This window comes from Sparus aurata, chromosome 2 (genome assembly GCF_900880675.1).
Source record: "Sparus aurata chromosome 2, fSpaAur1.1, whole genome shotgun sequence".
Taxonomy (NCBI): Eukaryota; Metazoa; Chordata; class Actinopteri; order Spariformes; family Sparidae; genus Sparus; species Sparus aurata.
In genome coordinates this window covers 29,293,939-29,306,060 of record NC_044188.1, presented here as the reverse complement: position 1 = coordinate 29,306,060, position 12,122 = coordinate 29,293,939, and the positions used below count along the sequence as shown (strand labels likewise).

General features: G+C 40.2%; 1 long non-coding RNA gene across 1 annotated transcript; it reads right to left on the bottom strand.

Moving 5' to 3' along the window:
* Positions 1-6,633: 6,633 nt before the first annotated feature.
* Positions 6,634-8,624, bottom strand: LOC115574228 (uncharacterized). The gene is made up of 4 exons (XR_003982450.1): positions 7,611-8,624; positions 7,305-7,407; positions 7,113-7,193; positions 6,634-7,008 (listed from the first exon to the last, which is right to left on the bottom strand). It is a non-coding gene; the product is annotated as an uncharacterized LOC115574228 (long non-coding RNA).
* Between the last annotated feature and the right edge of the window lie 3,498 nt (positions 8,625-12,122).

The following is a 12,122-nucleotide window of genomic DNA, read 5'->3' as shown; positions in this document are numbered from 1 at the left end:
GAATGAGGGAGGAGAACAAGTTTGGACAAGGGCAACAAAAGACTGGGAAAGATGTGGAATGCTCCCAAAACATCTGTTTGGATCATTCCACAGGTAGACAGGTTCAGTCCTCAAGAGGCTCGTCGTTCACAAGCAAGGACTGGGTGAGGTTCAAACACATGATTGTATAAAGGGTATTTCTAGATGGGCTCAGCAACACTTCTTGAAACTGTTGTCAGTTTGAAAATTCTATTCTGGTTTTATTGACATTGTACACAGTGCTGCTTCCATTTAAGGTAACTGCGATTTCAAAAAAGGCAAGACAGTCAGAGAGGCTTCTCTAATGAGGTTTTACCGTCCGTCCTGAGTCATGTGATCGCGAGTGGACAACTGTAAGCCTGTCAGTTCACATCTGACATTAAATGTGTCGAGACATTTGACCTCTTGTGATCGGATCTCACTACTCCACTCTGAGACACACACACCTACGCCCCTGAAACAGATGGACATGTTCTTTTTACCAACAGAAATAAATATCTCATGTGATGTTTGACAAATTAACAAGTAAGCCCAAATATTTAAGAGTTTGTTGTAGACAGCGCTTCACAAAGTGTATTCAGTTTCTTCGGATGCAACAGGTCTCGAAATTTACTGGGTTTTTTTTAGGCGCGTCTGGTGACTTTCTCCACAGACAACAAAGAAGTAGCCTGTAAGGGTTACTATTTACTGTGAATATCTTACATTTTTGATCAAATTCAGTGTAAATGAACGAATCCGTTGAAACAGTGTGTTCGAACATCTTTTGGGAGTTAAGATACCGAAACAAGAAGCATTTTAAACACGAAAACAAAACGTCTCGACAAAATGAGAGTTTTTACGAGGAGAGAAACAACCCAGAAGGTCCAACTGATTTGGAATATGCCGTGGCTATTTCACAACGTTAAGTTTCTCCTCATGCAACATCCTCACAAACATTTGCTGCTGACACTGGCAGGTTAAGGGAGTCCAAGATCAGATCACGTAGGATGGATGTTGATGCCAAATGTGGGGATAATTATACAGCATCACATCTATTCAAAGGTCAAATCAGCTACCCAATCAGAGCATATGGTTGTATGGATATTATAATGCATTCAAGGTTAATATGCACACAGGAGGAAAAAAGTAGAATAGTCTGCAAGATGCTGCAGATACTCTAATGACACGTGGCTAGCAAAAGGACAATTTTAGGTTATTGTGGGTTTCCAGATTATATTAATTTGTGCCACATGAACAGATCAAAGGTGGAGACAGGAGGGTCAGTAATACAATATAAATCAATCCATCATCTTCAACTGTGAACAGACACCAGCACATGAATGATAATCTGTAGGCAAGGAGCAAGACACGGCACCAGAAACGCTAGGGATTCCATTTGCAGTCCATTTATTGTCCCTTCGGTATTAACCAATCATGCATAACTGTATATAAGTATGCATGCATGCAGGTACACAGTGTACGTGGAGAGCAACAGAGGCAGAAATGCAATCTTGGAACTCATTGGCTATCCTCTCTTATTTTTTATTTTTATTTTGTATTATTATCTGCATTCTAATACAGATCTAAGTTTTTTTGGAGATCAGCCAAATGACCAGTACACAGAAAAAGGAAGCCTTGCCCATCAGCCCCAAATATTTGGCTTTACCATAAACAGATAATGTCTCCCTATGTTTCTGCTGACGAAGATTCTTCATCCTCCAAACTGAATCCAAAGGTTGTCAGGCACTTATATGATGCAAAGTGTTCTGTGAAACGATATGGCAGCAGGGCGCCATGGAGCTCTGCATTTTCTCGGAAATAACCAGTGTTGTTATGATATACAGTGAATCCGAAACTGTCTCCCTCTCTTCTACATGTGTCATTGCAAAGCTGGTGACACGAGGGTATAGAGCGCTTCGTGAACCTCGTCAGTGCACCTGCCTAGCCAGGGGAATTTTCAGAATGATTTATTCAGTACGGTCCACCAGCTGATGGAGACACAGCTCAATTTTATTTGGTTTTAAATTTGGCTTAACAGCAGGATAGGAGCACTGGTAATGATAAATGGAATTACATAAGGGATCATGTAGAATTGTGATGGGTAGCTGAGAGGAAACTTGTGTACAGATTTACAGCCCAAGACATTGTAACTAATTAGGACTGAAAATGTGGCTGCACATGTAAAAAACACACACATGGAATGTTGCGGAGTGTGTAGTGATGGCCGACCTCGGTCCCACCAAAGAAAACAACATCAAACAGCAAATATATCCACTGCAAGCTGGTACTTAGAGCTGTGTGTGTGTGTGTGTGTGTGTGTGTGTGTGTGTGTGTGTGTGTGTGTGTGCCCGTGTGTGTGCGTTTATGTCCTCAGGCTGTTGTGCATGACTGGCAGAGTAAGACACAGATCAATGCGTGTCATATATTACTGCAGATGCACAGCTCCCTGCACCATGATATGCTGTTGGTGTGTGTGTGTGTGTGTATACCATTCAATTTTGGTGTGTTTTTTTTCCACAGGGTTCATGGTTCTCACATGTTTTAAAAATCTTTCATACTGGAGGAATCCACACCTCACAATTTCCTCTCAATGCCAATGATCAGTGCCAGTCGAGGATGTAGCGCTTCCTTTATGTTTTGAGGGGCAAAGTGTAGTGTAGAGATCAGGATGGTGGAAGGGTGTGCGAGTGTGGGAGTTTGAGTCAGAGACGAACAAATTAACAGCTTCCTGTTAATTACCCAAAGTGCAAACATTTAGGATCATTCATTTAGAATGTTACTACTGAGAATTATAAGCTGGTGAATAATCTGAGAGCAAAGATCTGTGTGCCCAAATGAGATCTGGCCTTTCATCGACTTTTAAAACTGAGCAGTATGTCAGTCTTGAAGAAGAATAGCAGATGTGCTGTCTGAATGATATGGAAAATTTGTTTCATTTTGTTTTTTTACTGTCAGTTTTACTGGGAATCGCGCCAAAGATCAAAACAGAAACTGATTTGGTGAACATGGAAGATGCATCTGAAACATTTAAATAAGGTCGTTCCTTGAATAAATCCTGCAAAAATGAGGAAAGCTGCTCTTCTGCAGCTCTCGTCCTTTTACTTTCTTTCTTTGCGAGTACACATAACCGCAACATGATCATGTTTAAACAGGGCATCTTGCTCGTCATGTCTTCGCATCTTAAGCTTTTTCGCGTGTCGTTTAGCAGAATCTGTATGTTATGACTGTTGGACGTGCAGGAAAGGAAGTCAGGTGAGCTTCATTTTCTTGGTACCAAGAATTTCAACACAGAATCAAAACTATCTGGTTAGGTTTAGGGAGGTATCATGGTTTGGGTAAAAATGGATATGTGATGTTAGTCAACTTACAAACCTAAGTTAAAGGAAAAGTTCACCCAAAAATGAAAATTCCGTCATTATCTGCTCAGCTTCATGTTTTGTTGTCCACAAACATTTGTGGAGCTTCACAACAAAACAGTGTTGCAGCATTCTGCTAAACAACTGAAGTAGCGGTGGACAAAAAACAACCCCAAAAAACCCCATACAAATGTTTACATACAGCTTGTTCGCCGTAAAATTTATGTGTCCATAAACCCAGCGATCCCAAATGAATTTGGATTTCCAATTATTTACGCCCTAGACACACAGTGGAGCCTGTACACCCACTTCAAATGGGAGGCAGGCTAATGCTTGTAGCTTAGCAGCTACTGTGAAGATTCTGACACAACAAAAGGGTGTGAATAACATCTTTTTTTAATTGTTTCTGGAACTTTGGGCTTCTGGAGATTTGGATTGCGCCAGATGAGCTGTAGGGAGTCATCTGCTGTGAAGCAGTAACAAACAAGACCAGCTGACAACTGCTAACAAGCTAACAAACACACACTGCAGCATTCAACAGTTAGGAAAGCTCTCAGGTGACTGCAAGTCAGTGCATGTATGACAGAGAAACGTGTGTAAAAGCAACAGTGGAAGAAGTTGATGAAGCCACGTAGCTTCAGACGTGATGGTAGAATACGGAAACAGAGACAGACGATGGAGGCGGCGTCTTCATCACTTCATGTAGAAGCAGTCTGCAATTGATTTTCAAGGTTCTTGGAAAGACAGTGGTCCTCATTCATGGGACTCTGCGTTGCTACACTGCCAAACTCCTTTTTTTATCACTTCAATCTCTGCTGGAGCCACAAACAAAGATCTGAGCTGTATCTGCAGAGAACATCTCTCTGCTCATTTCAAACAGTATTTTTCACTGCACGTAGACCACTGCAATTACATAACGAGATTACCTCCGTGCTTTGTGACGGTATTTGTAAGTGTTCATATTTTGCTGCGTCCTGACTTTTTTTAAATGAGATCAAGACTTGCATAATTAGTGCGTATCACACATGAATGATGAGTCATGTGCGATACACACTAATTATGCGAGTCTTGATCAGTGTGTATCACACATGAATGATGAGTCGCCTCTGATTTATTTGTGCTTGTTTGAGTTGTCTCAATTCAGCTGGTGTGACAGGATCTTAGGATCCCGTCCAAAATAAATTTAGCTCTGATTCTACAATGCTGTGATGAATGAGGGCCACTGTCCTGAGATGAATACCATGTTTTGAGGAAATTCAGTAAATCACTGCAGCGTTCATGGTTTATGTGGGGTATAATCATTGAGAAGGGGTTTATTTTGATGATTTTGGGTAAAGCCTAAAATATTTTTGTGACATAAAGGCGCTCTGTTTTTAAATCTCTCTCTAATGTACTCATGTTTGCTGTCCCCTGTAGGTACGCCGGGAGATTGAGGCTCATGTTCCGAAATAAAAAAGCCTTGATTTTTTTTCCCTTGCGGTCACATTGCACATAAACTTTGACATGAAGAGAGGTTATCAGATTCTGTCATCTAGAAACACTTTCCTATAGACATGTAACTATAACTAGCAGAACAAAAACGCTGGCACAGAAGCTGTGTTGTTTTGGGACATTATTTATAGACGTCTCTCTGAATTGCGTACTTTGTGGACTGAGTCAGACACTCTGCCTTTCAGTACAAATTCATGAGTCATAGTACAGCAGTGTTTTGCCAGGTGGAGCTGGGATATGGCTGAAGCAGGTGGGCTTGTTGTTATCTAACTTTGAAGCAAGGAACCTTTGTCTGTCCGTCTGTCTGTCCGTCTGTCTGTTACTATGATATTATTATGTACTTAACACTTGGCAGATTTGTTGCTGAGGTCCAAAAGAAGTGCAGTGTCCTGTTTGATGCAACTTGAATAAACAGCGAACACAGCTTGGCATGGCTTTAGTCTGGCTTTATGGCACTGCACACAAACACACCCACACACACACACACATGATCTCATTGAAAAGCAGATGTAATGAACATGGAGATTAGCATGGTGCAACAGTTTGCTGTGGTAACGATCTGGATTGAGAAAAAAAAAAAGCGCAGTGGTATGCTAGCTGATGTTAGCCTCAGTGGCTAATAAAATAATCTTTTAATTGTATCTCTCTAATTTTCCCCCCTTTTGATTTTGCTATTTGATTTTAATTATGACCAAACCGATCCTCTCTACAGCATGCTCTGAAACTGGAACTGTGAATTTCTGAAGGACCATTTCTGACTGAATTTATGAACATACCCATATTCATAGCAAACAATCAGCAGACTAATGGTCCATTTTAATCATTAACCTATGTTTAGTTAACTCTGCAACACACCTGAGGTGGAGTTGGAAGGGGATAGATGAACTATGAGCTTTGCAGTCTGTACGTTTCTGTTCTGTATGTACGACTGTATGAATGTGATGCGCTCTCACTGGACGTTTGGAAAGTTGGCTTGTATTTCCCCTGCCACTTGTTGTACAAGTGGCAGCAAGCAGCGTCTGCATCAACTCTAGTAAAGTTAGCCAGACTGTTAAGTGCATTGTCATCAGAGCTTGGTCTCTGTGTCTGCGTACCAGCTGACAGAGCTGAACCAGCCCTCTTGCGAGTAGATGTCAGGCGCATGAAAAAGAGAGATCTCTCTTCGGGCTTAGCAGAAATACATAAAACATCTACATTTCTCTGGCATTGCAGTACCCTATGAAAACACTGAATAGATTTTCTAAATCTATGTTTGACTTCTGCTCCCGGAATGGCCCCCCCTCCACTATTTCCACCACTGCTGATAGGACCCAGTGCGGAAGTGATTATGGGTGTCTGCCTCATCCTTTTCGCAAAATCTCACTTTCCTCCTGTCCAGACGCAACACTTAACACACACACTCTGAATATCCTCACGAAGGTTTGATTTCAGTGACCTAAAACGTGGTTTACGCATGTTTGAAAGGCCAAGACCAGAAAAAAAGCTTAGTTTTAAGAATCTACATGTGGACGGGGCCTAAGAGTCATGCTTGCAGCCCTGTGAGCAGAGCCGGATTAAATAAATGGACCACACTAGGCAGACTGTATTTTTTGGGCCCCCCTCCATCGATGTTATTTATGAATTGAAATCTGATGCTTACCAAAGTTACTAATAATAGAATAATTCCCATTTTACATAGCATATTCGTTGGTTACAAGTTGTTTTTTGCATGCCAAAATAAGTCATGTGTTGTATATCAAACAGACTATTTTTTTATTTTCATTATTTAAATGTTATTACACGGCTCTATTAAATGCTATTAAATTATCCTTATTTTATCCATTGTGAGTGTCATTGTTAAGGCAGTAGTACCAGGAAATCACCAATAGGTGTCAGCATTGCTATGTAAACAGAGCAAATCAGATAAATGTTGTAAGCTATTGGATTTTGCAGAAAATCTTTGAATAGTTAAATAAGTAGTCAAATATACAAAGACCGATACAATTTGCAGATAGAGAAAGTGTGCTGTAGTGGCAAAGATGTTTATTTTCATGGAAAACCATCACCTCTCTTCCATTTTCTGGTATTCAATACTCAGCAGCTCAGCTCCTGGTCTGGACTGTTCAGCAGTTCTCTCCACTGGTCTGGACGTTTCTCTGGATGGTGTGCTTTACTAGACTGCACTCTAAAAGCAGATTAAATCACAGAAACAACAAGCAATCATTAAATAATTTGATCCATACCTTATGTTTAATCCAAGAACACATTTTTTCACTTGTCTTTACTAACCTGCTTAGACAGCCAAGGAAAACAAGCCTGAACTGGGTGAGCAAAAAATCTTGTCGCTTCTCCTGGAGCCCATATTCACACCTGTGATTAAGTACAGGAACAAGAAGACAAACATGAACCCTTCACATTTATCAAGACCATTTAGAAACTGTCCAGCAATAAATAATAATAAATAAAACAAGCAGCACTTACTGAGGAAACCATTTAGCATGCTCCACTCAGGGATAATCTTCAGCCTTCCAGCATCGCAGGCCTCCATCGCAGCAGAAACACGTCTTGACAGCATCATCACGATCTTGTGGAGAAATAAAAAAAAGTATACATAAGATGAAGGACAGCTGTTTGAGATTTGAATACACTTGGTTTGTTCCTCATATTTCATTTCATTATAGTAGAAAGTATAGCCCTATATTATATATTCAATTTATATGCATTTTACATTTGATTTTAATATTCACTTTACTTATTCAGATTTAGATTTTTAAATGGAAAACTTACATTTACAGATGCTTTCTCCTGAGTTTTGATGTGGCGAAGTCCTCGATAATGTCTTTAAAATCCAGGGAGGTTGTAAATCCATTCTCAACTGCCAACAGGGCAAAGGCATTCAGTTTTTTTTCTGTCACTGTTGCTCTCCGGTATGTTTTTACTCGTTTCAACAAAGAAGATGATCTTTCTCCTGAACAGTTTGCAATTGGTAATGTCAGATACATGCGAAGGCAAATGTCCACATTAGGGAAAGCATCCCTCAAGCCTAGCTCTAGGAGTTTCTTGTACATGGCCATGACTGACTTTTCATCTTTTACCATTGAGATGAACTGGCAAAACTCTGCTGTAAAGTCCTCCTCAAGATCTTGAGGGTATATTTTCTTCAGCTTTTCTGTGGCTACACGGATTTGTTCAATGTCCATTGATTTCGTTTTAGTAAGGACACGAAATTTCTCCTCCACATTTTTGTATGCGTCTTTGCGTCGTTTCAATTCTTGTGACAAGCAGTCACAGATGACATAATGTGTGTCAATCAAGAACGCTTCACGGCCTTCTTTGGTTATCTGCTTTGTATCCCTCTGTTGCTGTTAGAGTTTTGGCCTCTGCTTCATAGACATCAAAATCACTTCTGGCCTGTCCTATGAACTCTATGAGTGAACTGTACAGAATAGGAACAGTACATACATCAATTTGTACCTGCTGCAATGCTTTGCTGGTTAAATTGATTCTTCTCAGCAGGTCATCCAATACTACTGTCATAACTGCAGTTTCAAGGGTGTCCATCACTGTTATTAATTGACACGCCTCATAGTGAGCAGCTCTGGGGGTTCCATGGTCAACTTTGATTTCATTCAACGCATCTTGAATAGCTTTGTAGCCAAATCTCAGAGCTTTTGTTGCATCAGCTCTCGCAGACCACCTTGTGCCGGAAAGGCTCTTCAGTGTCAGACCTCGCTCACATTTTGCGAGGCGGGCTGTTAAAATCTCCCACCGCCGAGTTGAAGCTGAGAAAAAGTTGTAGAGATTTTGAATGAAGCCAAAAAATGAAACTGCTTCCAGGCAACATTCTGCTGCACATGCACCAACTAAATTAAGAGAATGTGCAGTACATGGTATGAAGTCAGCATTAGGATTTTTATTTTTTATTCTTGCCTGCAGTCCAGAATATTTCCCTGCCATATTACTTGCATTGTCATAGCTCTGCCCACGACAGTCCATCAAATCAATGTCCAGTTCTTTTAACTCAGATTTGAGTGTTTCCTCCATGTGTTCCGCAGTATGACCATGTAGTGGTATGAACTCCAAAAATCTCTCGACAGGCTCCCCACTTTTCTTCAGGACATAGCGAATGATCAAAGCGAGCTGATCAACATGTGTGACGTCAGGTGTTGAGTCCACAATGATGGAGAAATACTTGCCATCTTTAACTTCTTTTACAATGGCACGCAGAACCTTCTCAGCCATCAGCTGAATAAACTCATCACAAACTGTAGAGGACAGGTAACTGGTATTTCCCCTTCCCTTGTTTCCATATCTGGCTAGATGTTCTGACAGTAGTGGATCAAAGCGACTAATTAACTCCAAGCAGCCCAAAAAGTTCCCATTGTGGGGTGATCCTACTACCTCATCGTCCCCACGGAAGGGCAGTCCTCGTGAAGAAAGAAACTGAATAGTTGCCACTATACGTTTCAAAATGTTGAGCCAGTATGCTCTCTCAGACTCCTGTTGCTGTAATATGTTTAAATCTATGCGTGCATTTTTATTTCCAAGTGATGATAAACTCAGTACAGCAGTGCGATGAGCCATACTATTCTCATGTTCGTGCAGGCGATGAGCACAGTTTTTCCAGTCATTAAATCCAGTGACAAATTGATTGTCTCTTATACTGAACAACTTGTTGCAGTAACAGAATACAGTGCCAGTAGACGGTGAGTACACTAACTATTTTCTTGACAGGGTTTCTCCATTTAGCTTTTTTCTAAAGAAATGTTCCTTAGTTAAGCTTCGGTTAACGTCTCCATATTTTCTCTGTGATGCAGAGAAATCTCCAATATTTTGACAGGGATGGTTTAGTGCAAAGTACTCACGCATCCTGTCGTCAATTTGGTCCCACTTTGCAGGATCAGATGGATAGCTTGTCAATAACGTTACCCTTTCTGGGTGTAGAGGCTCCGTCAAAACTACATTGGGCTCACTTTTTCTGGCCGGCTGCTGTTCTTCCATCATTTTGTCATTCTCCTGTGATGGCACTGATGTTGACGGCCCCAAAGCGTCTTCGGCTGCGTCTTCGGGCCGCGACTCCGGGCCTGGCTCGGCCTCTGGCTCTGCTAACACTAGCAGGTTTACTTCTGTATAGCCCCCCGCTGTCTCTTCTTTTGTTCCTCTTCATTTTTTTTCTTTTTACGTTTTGCTGCACCTGAAAGCATCTTAAATGTTAGCCTACTCAAAAAACGACCTGGCTGCCTGCTAGCTTAATTGTCCCGCTTAGTCCTGACCGGCTGACCTCCGCACTGGACTTAACTGACTGGCGTTAATGTAACGTGACGTGACGTTACGTTAAGATAAACAACGTCACTATTTTTAGTTAATTAATAAATATTGATATATTAACACTGAAGTAAATTGTAAATAGGATATTTGTATACATATAAAAATATTATTATTATTATTATTTTTTTTTTTTTTTTTTTTGGTCCCTCTGTCTGGGCCCCCCCCCTGCCAATCAGGCCCTAGGCACGTGCCTAGTTTGCCTTTGCATTAATCCGGCTCTGCCTGTGAGGGTTTTACTTAGGCACAGAGGTGCTTTAAGCTACGTGCTAACACGTAATTATGTTGGCTAGGTAGCACTCAAGTATCGGATACATTTAAAGCTCAACCATGTGATGGTGGTAGATGAAAAGTTAAGGGATCACCAAAGATATCAATATAATCACAGTTGGTCTGCATGTCATGGCACTCTGTGACAGTTGTTGAGATATGGTGGCACCAATGTAACATCTCTTCGTCTTATTCTGATTATTTGTTGAACTGATTTAACTTTTTGTTTTGTTTTGTTTTGACATGTCTGAAATACAAATGTTCATTCATTCATGGACACCCACTCGTTACGTTGCATAAAACAAGGACTCTGTCCCGGATCATTTCCATTCAAAACACAGCCACTGTGAACAGGAAGAACTATAACACCAAGGTATAACTGATCTATGTTCATATTTGTTCCTGGCTATTATTTTGAGACAGACTTGACTGACTGTTGACCCTCCTTTGGGACTGATCTGTCTTTTTCCTTTCCCTTCATTTACATAAACTCTAAATCAAAGCAAACCTTATAAATTCAATGTTTATTGTGATATTTTGAAAACATGACAGGCCTTTTAAAATGTGTTGAGTTTTTCAAAACCACTGTAAAGCCTTGTCTGCACTCATGTCCACCTGCTCAGTATATTTCTGTTTTAACTGCTCTCAGGATTTATGAGCTGACTCAAAACGATTGAGACTAGTTCAATGTTTTATTGATATTTCTTTTACATTCTGCACTTGAAAAATGTCTTCTTTGTTTGAGTAGAACAAAATGCAATCTGTTATCAAAAAAAAAACAACACTGGTTTCTGGTTTTAGATTCTTACAATGTTTATTAATGAATGAGCAAAGATATCCTGGAGCTTGTAGTCAATCTGTGGTTCTTGAGAGCATCCAGATGGTCAGTCTGCTGCTGCTTCCTTGCCTGATCGTGGTCTGAATTATTAATTTTCTCCGGTATGGAGGGACTCCCGTGGCTCCCATCGGTCCTGTTACACAAAAAGTCTTAAAAATAACTTTAAAATAAGTCTTGTCTAGAACTCATTTGTGGGATATCCTGTGATTTAAAAAAGGGACGGATATAGAAAGTAGATTCAAAATGATATCCAAAATAAAATGATTATGCTTTGAACCATTTGGTTATAGTCATGATCTACCCATGGGTAGCTTTTACAGCCTCGTCAGTAGTACCGCCTTTAATTCTGTGACTTATATAAACTCAATATTAAGACATATATATATATTTTGGATATTGTTAAATAGTGGTTCTGCATTAATTATGTTTTTTACTGGTTTTAAAGACTACATTACAGTAAAAGTGACGTCATTTTCTGAACTCACCCGACTCTTCTAATCGTTCTAATACTTGTCTTTACTCGCTTTGTCATTATATCGACAATACTGATGAATATTATTTATTATTATCATTGTGATAATATTTTGTGAAAGAACCAATTGTCACCCATGTTGTCGCAACAGAGAGGGTATTTCAGTCTCCCAGTTGTAGCATTAATAAGGATTTAAAAAATATCTAGATATATATTGTATTTTGAGATATAGCCTAAAAATACTGTGATGTAATTTTCTGGCCATATCGCCCAGCCTTAACACATTTGCATAATGTATGCCTTTAATCATTGTGGAAATGAACAAACTGAAAGCTGAGAACACAACTGTGCCAACCAGAGACACAGCTGTGCTGGCTCAGGCGTGTATGCTGAC